This window comes from Nicotiana tabacum, chromosome 21, assembly GCF_000715075.1.
Source record: "Nicotiana tabacum cultivar K326 chromosome 21, ASM71507v2, whole genome shotgun sequence".
Classification (NCBI taxonomy): Eukaryota; Viridiplantae; Streptophyta; class Magnoliopsida; order Solanales; family Solanaceae; genus Nicotiana; species Nicotiana tabacum.
The window spans coordinates 69,190,059-69,205,741 of record NC_134100.1 but is presented as its reverse complement, the minus strand read 5'-3'; positions in this window follow the sequence as shown (position 1 = coordinate 69,205,741).

Here is a 15,683-nt window from a genome sequence, read left to right as displayed (position 1 = left end):
CCAAAATCCGGTGTCACAAGTGTATGAGCAACTAATAGAATATACAAAACACCTATGCTACTATCTGAAATAAGATAGACAGAAAGTAAATAAGAAAAGAGAGACTGCAGGTGCTGCAGTATGGACTCAAAGAGCAGCTCACCACTATGCCTCGGGGTAACGGGGGTGCGCGCCTAAATGACTGCCAGATGCACCTGCCTCAGATCCTGCATGATTAGTACAGAAGCGTAGCGTGAGTACATAAATAACATGTACCCAGTAATTATCCAGTCTAACCTCGAAGAAGTAGTGACAAGGGGTCGACATCGACACTTACTATGGGCCAATAAATAAAATACGAAAATTCTAAATAGGCATGAAATACATCAATAATAATAATAATACAATAACAAACAGTAAGTAAGTGATTCTTTAACTAAAAGTCAACTTAAATTTTCCATTGACACATACCAACTCCAACAATTGCGGGCCATCAAGTAAATTATAATTTCTCAAGTCATAAAAATAATATCAAGTGTAATCGGACTCCGAGCATTATCACGCACGATTTATGCCGAGTTCATACGGCCCGATCTAGAATAATGTGTACACTGCCGAGGGTCGACCGACACGAACCATAAATGCATCTATTATACTGCCGGGGTATTCGGCCCGCTCCACGGTTATCACAAGACTAATGCACACAAGAGGCACAATTTCTATCAACGGTCAAGTAACTCGCCAAAACTTAAAAAGTAAATGAAGTCCGGTCTTTACGAATCTTTTATGAAGTCTCAATATAATTTAAGCACTTAAATTAACAAGTAGAGTGCAAACAATACGAGTACTTTAATTATAGGGTCCTAAAACTACCCATACATAAGCATGAATTTGTAGCTACGCACGGAATCTCATCACTTCGTGCGTACATATCACCCACAATTAGAAGCAAATAGTAATTTAAAACACCTATGGGGTAAATTCCCTCTTGCAAAGTTATGCAAGAGACTTACCTCGTCCAAAGCTTACTCTCTGGCCCACAAATTCACTCTAAAGGCTCAACTTGGTGCCGTACAATCCGAAGCTAGCCAAATATTATATAAATTAATCAATATACACTCACAAGTTCATAATTTAGCTATTAGAGTAATTACCCAACCCAAATTGTAAGATTCCTAAAATTCACCCCCGGGCCCACGTGCCCTGATTTCGGAAATTTTTAAATATAAAAGTTACCCATGACCTCTCGAACTCAAATATATAATTTATTCCAATTCCATAATTATTTTCGTGGTTTAATCCCAGTTTTATCAAAACCTAGGTTTTCCAATAATTTTTTAAATTTTTTTAGGTTTTCCAATAATTTTTTAAAATTTTCACAATTTCTATGTTAAAGTCTACCCATAAAGCGTGATTTAAACTCATATTGTATAGAAATTACTTACCTCAAAGTGCTAGGTGAAAACCCCTCTTCAAAGAGCTCTAAATTCGACCAACAAGTGAGAGAAATGAAGAAAATGAGCCCAAGTCCCGATTTTTAAAACACACTGCCCAGACATTTCTTCTTCGCAATCGCTAAGGCAAGCTGCCCCAGGCCCAGGAAAAAGGGTCATCACGAACGCTAGGACCCAAACGTGAACGCGAAGGCGGACAAGCCATAGCTTTGCGAACTCGGGGTCCAGCTCGTAAACGCGAAGAGGAATGAGCTCAAACCCCGACATTTCTCCCTATTTGAATGTGGGCACCTTCACGCGAACGCGAAGGCCACAGGTCCCAAACCTTCGCGAACGCAGGCAAGGGGTCGTGAACGTGTAGATCAAATCTCAGCCCCTCACATTTTCCTTCTCCGCGAACGCGACACAGCCCCTACGATCATGAAGAAGGAAACCAGAACCAGCACACCAGATTTTTGGAACTTAGCTCTGGGCGGTCCGAAACTCACCTGAGCCACCCGAGACCCCGTCCAAATGCACCAACAAGTCCATAACCATAATACAGACCTGCTCGAACTCTCAAAACATGTAAAAGAACATCAAAACTAAGAATCGCACCCTAAAACCAAATTGAATCAAATTATGAACTTCAAGTTTTCAACTTGCTCCGAACACGCCGAATCTTACTTATTAACCATCCCCGCAAGTCGTAAAATAGTAAAAGCACATACAGGGTCTTAATTAGGGGAACAAAAATCTAGAAAGCAAACCAACCGGTCGGGTCATTACAGTAAGTGTCGATGTCGACCCCTCATCACTACTTCTTCTAGGTTAGACTAGATACTTACTGAGTACATGTTGTTTATGTATTCACGCTACACTTCTGTACTAATCGTGCAGGATCTGAGGCAGGTGCATCTGGCGATCATTCAGGCGCATACCCTTGTTACCCCATGGCATAGTGGTGAGCTGCTTTCCGTGTCCATTCTGCAGCACCCACAGTCTCTCTTTTGTATTTATTTTCTGTCTATCTTATTCCAGATAGTAGTATAGGTGATTTTGTATATTCTACTAGTTGCTCATACACTTGTGACACCGGGGTTTGAGAATATTCTAGTAGATACCTTATGGTTTTGAGTATTAAATTCACTGTATTTACTCTTTCGTTTGTTTATGCTTTACCTTACTATAAATTCCTACTAATCATTCTCTTAATAAATAAAATCAACTACTTTGAAATTATTAAAAAGAACAAATATATGACTAGTTCACCGTTGGCTTGCCTAGCGGCGACGTTGGGCGCCATCACAGCCTATAAGGGAAATTTGTTCGTGACACTTTAAACAACAATTTTGCAATCACTTAAAAGAAGATCACCCATACTATGTTGAAATGTCGTATTTTGTACCTCGTTCATGTGGGCCTATTTCCGCTAATAGATTATGATAATTATATATTTAAATTAGTTTCAGATAATAATTGCTAGTAGCTTAGCTTAGTTTTTTTGTATAAGTGGCAACCTCCCCAGGGGGTTCAAAATATGACATTTCAACGTAGTAAAATCTCATACAATTCTTAAAAGTACGAGAATACTACTTTTAAAAGGAGTGAGCAACACCTATTTGAATTAAATCAATACCTTAGGCTGTATCAAATAACTAACAGTGTTGTCAGAGGCGAAAAGTTCTAAAAAGCGCTCCAGGTCTATTAGCACTTTAAGCACAAAGCGCAGCTAAAGTGTGGGCTTTAGTGAAAAGGTGCAATGAAGGAAAAAGGTAAAATAATTATCTGTAGTTCAAAAAAAAGAAACAAGTTCATTTATAGTGTTTTCCTCACTAGCTAATACACTTGTTTGCAAATTATATTTATCGTTTAGTACCCTCAATTCAAGATAGAACTCATGGCCAATAGGACACACCTCGTAGTGCATCTTAAGCGAGGTAAAGCTCCCTTCCGGAGCTGTCTTGAGCTTCGTATCTTAAGCGTGCCTTAAATGAGCCTTTAACAATATTGATAACTAGTAGAGTAATATTGTTAATACTACAATATTCAAGACTCATTCTAAGCATGAAATTTAACTCTTAATCTCAAATACAAACAAGTTCTGTCTCCCAAGTGCAATGAAAGTACCAAATTAAACATATCACAAGATTTGGGCAAAGACAATGCCGATATAGTCGAATCATTCACAAATCAAGTTATCAAAAATAATAGAAGCATAACCCCATATTCATTCAAAAGTACAGTACATATCTAAGCGTGTCTTATGCGTCATGTATAACTCTTCAAAAATCTAAATAGTGATGTACCTAAAGAGACTTGAGGATGGTCATACAAGTAGACTCTTTGGAAGCTTAGACGAAGATCACATTTGCATAAGCATATATATATATATATATATATATATATGCTTATGCAAATGTGATCTTCGTCTAAGCTTCCAAAGAGTCTACTTGTATGACCATCCTCAAGTCTCTTTAGGTACATCTCCTACGGTAGTAACAAATTATCACGACCCTAAACCAACCCGTCGTGATGGCGCTTATCATGGTACTAGGTAAGCCAACTATTTAGATATTTCCAACACTTTAAATCTTTGAAAGGTACTAGAACAGTTTAAATGAAGGAAAATCTCTTAAAACAGGATAGAAAATCACAATTCAATACATAATTCTTCCCAAAATCGGGGTGTCACTAAGTACATGAGCATCTACGAATTTAAAAGGTCTAGTACACTTTCTCGAAGTAAAAATGAAATAAATAAACTAAAAGATAAGGGAGGAGAGTCAAGGTCTGCGAACGCCAAGCAACTACCTCGATGATCTCCGAAGGTATGGCCTCTGCAAATCAACAACCGCCGAAACTGGAAGCACCTGGATCTGCACACGAGGTGCATGGTGTAGCGTGAGTACAAACAACTCAATAAGTAACAAATCCAACCTTTGGACTGAAAGTAGTGACAAGTCCAATTATTACAGTCCACTTTCAACATTTAACAACAAAAAGTTACAGAAAACATAACAATGATATCTCAGATATTTGTATTATACAAGTGAAGGTACAAGAAATTTAGACATGCTTTCAACAAGAACTTAGACATGCTTTCAGATTTCACAACAAAATTTAACACATAAAAGGGCAGATCCAGCCCAAATGCAAGTAAACAGGGAAAATCAGCCCAAATGAAAGTAAACAGGGCAGATCCAGCCCAAATGCAAGTAAACAGGACAAATCCAGCCCAAATGGAAGTAAACAGGGCAGATCCAGCACAAATGTCATAACTGCTAGCCTTGTGCCCACTATGGGTGTGCATACTCTAGAGGGGAAGATCCAACCCAAGCGCTTTAATAATCCAAATCATGGCATCAATCAATAAAGCCTTTTGCGGCGTGCGACCCGATCCCATAAATATCACTCATAATAGGCCCTCAGCCCCACTCAGTCAATAACCTCTCCAGTCTCTCGGGCTCACCAGAATCATGATAATCAGCCCACAATGATGATATGATATAACATGTAGGGACAACAGAGACTGAGACATAATATGCAAGTTATAACTGTGACTGAGTACAAATTGACAGATTAAGCAATTAGTTCTACAGCAAAGAACGACCAATGTGGGTCCCAATAGTACCATCATATAGCCTAAGCAGACTTTATAACATGACTGACAGCTCAATAGATCTAGTACATGGTAAATATACGGGTAACAACAAGATTTAACAACTATTCAGTTCCGTGGAATCGACCAAGTCACAATTCTTACGGTACACGCCTATATGCTCGTCAATTAGCACATACGTCACCTTAACACTAATCACATAATACGAATTGAGGGTTTCACACCCTCAAAACCAAGCTTAGAAGTGTGACTTACCTCAAACTATGCAAATATCTACTCTAACATGCCCTTGCCTCGCGAATTGACCCCCAAATGCCTCAAATCTAGCCACAAACAGTTCGATACAATTAACATGGGCTAAAGGAATCAATTTCATTAGAAAATACTAAGTTATTAATCAAAAGTCAAAAGTCGACTCAAAAGTCGGCCCCCGGGCCCACGTCTCGGAATCCGATAAAAGTTACAAAACCCGAAAGCCCATCCAACCACGAGTCCAACCATACAAAATTTATCAAATTCCGACACCAAATTGTTACCCAAATCCCAAATCAAATTCTCCAAATCCCTAGCCTCAACTCCCAAAATTACACCTCAAAACCACACAATCTAGGTGGAAAAATCAATGGGGAAACATAATTATTGAATAAATTAAACCACAAGTGACTTATCTCAAGAAACCTCTCGAAAATCCTCTAAAACATCGCCTTAGACCGAGCTGGAATGTTCAAGAATGAAGAAAACCCACGGAACCCTCGATTTAATATTCTGCCCAGGTCTTCTTGCTTATGTGGCCCAAAGATCTGCTTCTGCGGTACCGCTTTTGCGGTCACAAATTTGCATCTGCGGAGACCACTTAAGGGCTGACCAACCGCTTCTGCGGTCACAAATCCTGCTTCTGCGGGTACGTACCTGCGCAAAACCATCCGCTCCTGCGGACCACTAACTCCAAATCCTTTTTCGCTTCTGCGATCCACCATGCGTAGGTGCGAGTCCGCACCTGCAGAAATTTGTCCGCATCCGCGCTCCACAGTGCCCCAATCCAAACTCCGCTTCTGCACTTCCTAGCTTGCACCTGCGACCAAAGTTCCGCATGTGTGATTGCACAAGAAGGCTTCAACTACAATAACCTTTCAACTCCAACTTTGATCCTTTAACCATCCGAAACTCACCTGAGGCCTCCGAGACCTCAACCCAACATACCAATAAGTCCTACAATATGATACGAACTTAGTCGAGCCCTCAAATCACATCAAATAACGTCAAAAATACGAATCGCACCCCAATTTAAGCCTATTGAAACTAAGGAAATTCCAACTTTTACAAACGACGCTGAAACCTACCAAATCATGTCTAATTGACCTCAAATTTTGCAAATAAGTCACAAATGATGCCACAGACCTACTCCAATTCCTGGAACTCTAATCTGAGCCCGGTAACCACAAAGTCCACCTTCGGTCAACCCCCCTAATTTCTAACTTTCGCCATTTCAAGCCTAATTCAACTATAGATTCCCAAATCATAATCCGGACACGCTCCCAAGTCTAAAATCACCCAGCGGAGCTAACACATCCATCAAAACTCCATTCCGGAGTCTTTTACATACAAGCCAACATCCGGTCAACCTTTTCGACCTAAACTTCCAACCTTGAGACTTAGTATTTCAACTCATTCTGAGACCTTTCCGGACCCGAACCAACTACCCCAGCAAGTCACATAGAAGTTATAAAGTACAAAATGAGCAGTAAATAGGGGGAACGAGGCTAAAATTCTCAAAACGACCGGTCGGGTCGTTACATCCTCCCCTTTATTAAACAAACGTTCGTCCTCGAACGGGTCTAGAATCGTACTTGGAGTCTCAAATAGGCATGGATATCTGCTAGGCATTTTCCGCTCGGTCTCCTAAGTAGACTCCTCAACTGGCTGACCTCTCCACTGCACCTTCACTGAAGCTATGTCCTTTGACCTCAACTTTCGAACCTGCCGATCCAAAATGACCACCGGCTCCACATCGTAAGTCAAATCACCATCCAACTGAACCGTGCTGAAATCCAAAACATGAGACGGATCGCCGACATACTTTCGGAGCATAAAAATATGAAACACTAGATGCACACTCGACAAACTAGGTAGCAAGGCAAGCTTGTAAGCCACCTCTCCAATCCTCTAAAGTACCTCAAACAATCTAATATACCGAGGGCTCAACTTGCCCTTCTTCCCGAACCTCATAAAACCCTTCAATTGTGAAACCTTGAGCAATACCTTCTCCCCAACCATGAAAGCCACACCACGAACCTTTCTATCGGCGTAACTCTTCTGTATGGACTGTGCTGTGCATAGCCGATCCTGAATTAATTTAACCTTATCCAACGAATCCTGAACCAAGTCAGTACCCAATAGCCTAGCCCTTCCAGGCTCAAACCAACCCACAGGAGATCGACACCGTATCCCGTACAAAGCTTCATACGGAGCCATCTGAATGCTCGATTGGTAGCTGTTGTTGTACGCAAACTCCACGAGTGGCATAAACTGATCCCAAGAACCCTTGAAATCAATGACACAAGCGCGTAGCATATCCTCCAATATCTGAATAGTGAGCTTGGAATGCCCGTCCGTCTGGGGGTGTATTGCAGTACTCAACTCAACCTGGGTGCCCAACTCTCCAAAATTGCAATGTAAATTGTGTGCCCCAATATGAAATGATGGATACTGGCACACGGTGAAGGCGAACAATCTCGCGGATGTAAATCTCAGCCAACCGCTCTGAAGAATAAGTTGTCCCGATTGGAAAGAAGTGCGGGGACTTGGTCAGCCGATCCACAATCACCCAAATAGCATCGAAATTCCTCGAAGTCTGTGGGAGCCCAACTACAAAATCCATGGTGATCCGCTCCCATTTCCACTCTGGAATCTCAAGCCTCTGAAGCAATCTACCCGGTCTCTGATGCTCATACTTTACCTGCTGACAGTTAAGGCACCGAGCTACAAACCCCACTATATTCTTCTTCATTCTTCTCCACTAATAGTGCTGCCTAAAGTCCCGGTACATCTTCACGGCACCTGGATGAATGGAATACCGCGAACTGTGGGCTTTTTCAAGAATCAACTCACGTAGCCCATCTATATAAGGCACACAAATCCGACCCTGCATCCTCAACACCCCATCATCCCCAATAGTAACATCTCTGGCATCACCATGCTGAACTGTGTCCTTAAGGATAAGTAAATGCGGATCATCATACTAGCGCTCTCTGATGCGATCATATAAGGAAGATCGAGAAACTATACAAGCTAGAACCTGACTAGGCTCCGAAATATCTAATCTCACGAACTGGTTGGCCAAGGCCCGAACATCAACTGCAAGCGGTCTCTCACCAATAGGAATGAATACAAGGCTACCCATACTCACCACCTTTCTACTCAAGGCATTGGCCACCACATTGGCCTTCCCGGGATGATACAGAATAATGATATCATAGTCCTTTAGCAGCTCCAACCATCTCTTCTGCCTCAAATATAGATCCTTTTGTTTGAACAATTTTTGGAGACTCCGGTGATCCGTAAATACCTCACAAGACACACCGTAAAGATAATTCATCCAAATCTTCAATGCATGAACGATGGCAGCCAACTTCAAATCATGAACATGGTAGTTCTTCTCATGGGGCTTCAACTGACGCGAAGCATAAGCAATCACTTTAACTCCCTGTATCAAGCCACACCCAATACCGATCCGAGAAGCATTACAATACATTGTATAAGAGAATGAAGCTAAAGGCAAAACTAGAACTGGAGCTGTAGTCAAGCCAGTCTTGAGCTTCTGAAATCTCTCCTCACACTCATCCGACAACCTGAAAGTAGCACCCTTTTGGGTCAATTTGGTCAAAGGAAATTCAATAGACGATAAACCCTCAACGACACGATGATAATAATTGGCCAAGCCGAGAAAGCTCCGAATGTCAGTGGCTGAGGACGGTCTTGGCCAACTTTGAACCGCCTCTATCTTCTTTGGATCCACCTGAATCCCCTCATTTGATACAACGTGCCCTAAGAACGCCACTGAACTAAGCCAAAACTAACATTTGGAGAGCTTGGCATAAAGCTTCTCCTCCCTTAACCGCTACAACACAATCCTCAAATACTGTGTATGCTCCTCCTGGCTACGAGAGTACACCAGGATATCATCAATGAATACTATGACAAACGAGTCGAGATAGGGATGAAATACATTGTTCATCAGATGCATGAATGCTGCTGGGGCGTTGGTCAGCCCAAAAGACATCACAAGGAACTCATAATGACCATAACGGGTACTGAATGCTATTTTTAAAATATCCGAGTCCCGAATCTTCAACTGATGATACCCATACCTCAAGTCAATCTTAGAGAACACCCTCGCTCCCTGAAGCTGGCCAAATAGATCATCAATGCGCGGCAAATGATACTTGTTCTTGATTGTAACTTTGTTCAACTACCTATAGTCGATGTACATCCGCGTAGTACCATCCTTCTTCTTCACAAACAGAACCGGTGCACCCCAAGGCGACACACTAGGCTTAATTAACCCCTTATCAAGAAGTTTCTGAAGCTATTCTTTTAATTCCTTCAACTCAGTTGGTGCCATACGATACGGAGGAATAGAAATAGGCTGAGTGCCCGACACCAAGTCAATACTAAAGTCAATATCCCTGTCGGGCGGCATGCCCGACAAGTCTGTAGGAAACACACCCGGAAAGTCTCGCATAACTAGAACAGAATCAATAGTACGAGTATCAGCACCAACATCCCTCACAAAGGCCAAATAAGATAAACAACCCTTCCCAACCATCCGATAGGCCTTCAAATATAAAATCACTCTGCTGGGAACATAGTCTAGAGAACCTCTCCACTCAATACTTGGCAACCCCGACATCACCAACGTCACAGTCTTAGCGTGATAATACAACATAACATGACATGGAGACAACCAATCCATACCCAAGATCACATCAAAATAAACCATACTAAGCAATAAGAGATCAACTCTAGTCTCTAATCCCCCAATAGTTACTACACATGATCGATATACACGGTCCACAACAATAGTATTGCCCACTGCATAGATACATAAACAGATAAGACTAAGGAATCACGGAGCATATCCTGATAATGAGAAAAATACGATGATACATACGAATAAGTGGAAGTAGGGTCAAATAATACAGAAGCATCCCTGTGGCATACTGAGACAATACCTGTGATCACTGCATCTGAATTAACAATGTATGGCCTGGTAGGAATAGCATAGAATCGGGCCTGACCGCCACCTGATCGGCCTCCCCCTCTTGGGCGACCCCTAGCTGACTGAGCCCCCACCCGAGCTGGTTGGGCGGGTGGTGAAGTAACTGGTGCTGAAGTCATAGTCTGACTCCTTTGATGAGATGGACCTCCCGAAAGGCGGGGGCAATATCTCTTTATGTGACCTAAATCTCCACACTCAAAACAAACCTCTCTGAAAATGGCGGTAAGTACTGAGGCGGACCCCGAGAACCAGAATACCAGTTGGAAGCACCTGGTGCGGATGAACCCTGAACTGAAGGAGCACAGGATGAACTCTGAGCTAGAAGGGCACTGAGAGATGACTGACTATGACGAGCACTATATGAACCATGGTTGGATGATGTACCATGGTGAACTGGATGAGCCATTTGAGCGGGTCTATAAGGACGACCCCTACTGTGGTAGAACTTTCCTCCAGAAGGAACATCGCCGAAACCAACCGATCCATGAGGCCTCTTAGCCTCCCTCTCCTCATGCTCCTAACTACGGACCATCTCTAATCACCGAACAATATCAACCACCTCATCGAACTGAACACCAGATACACTCTCCCGAGTCATAGCAAAATGCAACTGATAGGTGAGGCCATCAATGAACCTCCTAATCCTCTCCTTCTTGGTGGGAACCAACCAAACTGCGTGACGAGCCAACTCTGAAAATATCATCTCATACTGGGTGACAGACATGCCGTCCTAGCATAGCTGCTCGAACTACCTGCGCAGCTCTTCCCTACGGGTCGGTGGCACAAACTTCTCGAAGAAGAGAATGAAGAACTCACGCCATGATAGTGGTGTAGCACCGACTGGCCTGCTCCTCTCATAGGCCTCCCACCATATGAAGGCAGCCCCAATAAACTAAAAAGTAGTGAATGAGACCCCACTGGTCTCCAAAATACCTGCCATGCGAAGAATCCGTTGGCACCTATCCAATAAGTCCTGGGCATCCTCAGACTCAGCCCCACTGAATGATGGAGCCTGGAGTCTCCCAAACCACTCAAGTCTCCTCTGCTCATCATCAGGCATAACGAGACCTAACTAGGCTTGAGCAGCTGCAACTGGCTGGGCTGGAAATACCCCCGGCATCTGAAGTCCCTGAATCACCTGCTCTGGAGTACGGGCGGTGGGTGTCTGAGTACCTTCCCCGGCCTGAGAAGTGGCTGGCGCGTTCTGAATAGAAACTGCCTGAACAAGGCTAGTACACACAGTCAAAATCTGAGCCAAAGGCTCCTGAAGGCCTGGAATCACAATGGGTACAACTGGTGCTTGAGTTGGCCCCACTAGCTCAACCACATCTGGAACTTGCTCCTAAGCTGGAGCAACTGGTGGATCTGCAGGTGCTGCTCTAGTTGCTGTATGAGCTGCACCTATGCCCCCGCCACGACCCCTACTGCGACCTCGGCCTCTCGTAGCCCTAGCTGGTGGTACTGGTGGCTTTCCGTCCTGTTCGGTAGCATGTGTCCTCACCATATGTGAGAGAATAGAACAACAAAAATTTAGTGACCGGAATCAACAAGTCAACACGACAAGAATATAAGAATGTGAAGTTTCCTAAGGGTTCGGCAGCCTCTCGAAGAAATGTACAGACATCTCTGTACCAATCCGCAAGACTCTACTAAACCTGCTCATGACTCGTGAGACCTATGTAACCTAGGCTCTGATACCAACTTGTCACGACCCTAAATCAACCCGTCGTGGTGGCACTTATCATGGTACTAGGAAAGTTGACTATTAAGATATTTCCAATACTTTAAATATTTGAAAGGTAATAAAACAGTTTAAATAAAGGAAAATCTCTTAAAACACAATATGAAGTCAAAATTTATTACATAATTCTTCCCAAAATCGGGGTGTCACTGAGTATATGGGCATCTACAAATTAACAAGGTCTAATACTCTATCTGGAAGTAAAAATGAAATAAATAAACTAAAAGATAAAGGAGGAGAGTCAAGGTCTGCGAACGGCAAGCAACTAACTCACTGATCTCCGAAGGTCTGGCCTCTGCAAATCAACAACCGCCGATATCGGAAGCACTTGGATCTGCACACGAGGTGTAGGGTGTAACGTGAGTACAACCAACTCAATAAGTAATAAATCTAAACTTTGGATTGAAAGTAGTGACAAGTACAATTATTACGGTCCACTTTCAACATTAACAGTACGGAAATTTACAGAAAACATAACAATGGTATCTCAGATATTTGTATTCTATAAGTGAAGGTACAAGAAATTTAGACATGCTTTCAACAAGAACTTTAGACATGCTTTCAGATTTCACAACAACATTTAACACATAACAGGGCAGATCCATCCCAAATGCAAGTAAACAGGGCAGATCCATCCCAAATACAAGTAAACAGGGCAGATCCAACCCATATATAAGTAAACAGGACAGATCCAGCCCAAATGAAAGTAAACAAGGCAGATCCAGCCCAAATGTCATAACTGCTGGCATTGCGCCCACTGTGGGTGTGCAGACTCCGGAGGGGCCGATCCAGCCCAAGCGCTATAATAAGATAAATTCTGGCATCAGTCAATAAGCCTGCTGTGGTGTGCAACCCGATCCCATAAATATCATTCATAATAGGCCCTCTGCCCCACTCAGTCAATAACCTCTCCAGTCTCTCGGGCTCACCAGAATCATGATAATCAACCCACAATGATGATATGATATAACATGTAAGGACAACAAATACTGAGACATAATATGCAAGTAGTAACTGCGACTGAGTACAAATTGATAGATTAAGCAATTAGTTCTACAACAAAGATCGACCAATGTGGGTCCCAATAGTACCATCATATAGCCTAAGCAGGGTTTCTAACATGACTGACAGCTCAACAGATCTACTCATGGTGAAAATACGGGTAACATCAAGATTTAAAACCTATTCAGTTCCATGGAATCGACCATGTCACAATTCTTACGGTACATGCCTACATGCCCGTCACTTAGCACATGTGTCACCTCAACACCAATCACATATTATAAAATTCGGGGTTTCACACCCTCAGAACCAAGCTTAGAAGTATTACTTACCTCAAACCATGTAAATCTCTACTTCAACATGCCCTTGCCTCGCGAATCGACCCTTAAATGCCTCGAATCTAGCCACAAACAGTTCAACATAATTAACACGGGCTAAAAGAATCAAGTTATTAATCAAAAGTCAAAAGTTGACTCAAAAGTCGCCCCCCGGGCCCACGTCTCGAGATATGATTAAAGTCACAAAACCCGAAAGCTCATCCACCCACGAGTCCAACCATACCAAATTTACCAAAATCCGACACCAAATCGTCACCCAAATCCAAAATTAAATTCTCTAAATCCCTAGCCTCAACTCCCAAAATTACACCTCAAAATCACACAATCTAGGTGGAAATATCAATGGAGAAATATAATTATTGAACAAATTAAACCACAAGTGACTTACCTCAAGAAACCCCTCGAACATCCTCTCAAAAATCGCCTTAGACCGAGTTGGAATGTTCAAGAATGAAGAAAATCCACGGAACCCTCGATTTAATATTCTGCCCAGGCCATCTCACTTCTGCGGCCCAAAGATCCGCTTTTGCGGTACCGCTTTTGCAGTCACAAATTCGCATCTACGGAGGCCACTTAAGGGCCGACCAACCGCTTCTGCGGTCACAAATCCCGCTTCTGCGGGTGCGCACTTACGCGAAACCATCCGCTTCTGCGGACCAGTAACTCCAAATCCCTTTTCGCTTCTGCGATCCACCACGCGCAGGTGCGAGTCCGCACCTGCGGAAATTTGTCTGCATCCGCTCTCCACAACCCCTCACTCCGAACTTCGCTTCTGCGCTTCCTAGCTCGCACCCGCGACCAAAGTTTCGCAGGTGCGATTGCACCAGAAGGCTTCAGCTACAACAACCTTTCAAACTCCAACTTTTATCGTTAACCATCCGAAACTCACCCGAGGCCCCTGAGACCTCAATCCAACTTACCAACAAGTGCTAAAACATGATACAAACTTAGTCGAGCCCTCAAATCACATCAAACAACGTCAAAAATATGAATCGCACCCCAATTCAAGCCTATTGAAACTAAGGAAATTCCAACTTCTACAAACGACGCCGAAACCTACTAAATCACGTCCGATTGACCTCAAAATTTGCACACAAGTCATAAATGATGCCACGAACCTACTCCAACTCCCAGAAATCCAATCCGAACCCGGTAACCACAAAGTTTACCCTCGGTCAAACTCCTAAATTTCTAACTTTCGCCATTTCAAGACTAATTCAACTATAGACCCCCAAATCATAATCCGGTCACGCTCTTAAGTCCAAAATCACCCAACGGAGCTAACAGAGCCATCAAAACTCCATTCCGGAGTCGTTTACACACAAGCCAATATCCGGTCAACCTTTTTGACCTAAGCTTCCAACCTTGAGACTAAGTGTCTCAACTCATTCTGAGATCTTTCCGGACCCGAACCAACTGCCTCGACAAGTCACATAGCAGTTATAAAGTACAAAATGAGCAGTAAAGGAGGGGGAAGGAAGGGAACGGAGCTAAAACTCTCAAAACGACCAGCTAGGTCATTACACAAACTATCGCTTACCATAGAACTTAGTGGTACATAAACTTTAGGCTTGGAGCCATTAAATTCTCCGATTCCTATAATAAAATATATAGATTATATGGAATCAAGAAATATAAATTAAGTTAATTCTACATGTTAACAAGTCAATTATGTATCAATAAAAGTACAACAAAGAAATTCATAGATAAAAGTTCATCAAATCTTCATAATGAGGATACAATATTTGTAGAGAATAAATATTTAACCAAGTAGTCAAAATACTATCATTCATATCCCCAAGTATCAAAAAAGCTTCTCAAATTAATTCCATAAATCGATCAATTAGTTAGTTAATCAATTTCGTCCAATATATACATCTTGCAATCACATCAAGCATGAAAAAATAACTAGAAGGACCGAGGTCCCGAATCAAGTAGGGTCAAAACCTAATAATCAAGAGAATCAAGAACCATGTTGAAAGTGACTTTCTGACTCATACTTAAAATGGAAAAAGATCCATAGTAAGATGAAATGTGAATCCAAAGTCAAGATGGGGCAAGATCCGAATAATATTAAGAGGCAATGCTAATATTAGTGACAAAGTCACTATCACAAGAAGGACAAAGTCCCAACAAGAATGCAATAATGTTCAAGCAATTCGTATATGCGGGCGAGCTAATGAGTTTTACAAACACTTCAATCAATACCAATTCTAATATTAAGCCATGCAAAGTACTCAGACAAAATAAATCGAATGAATAATTCAAGTTTCTAAAGCTCAACCAAATA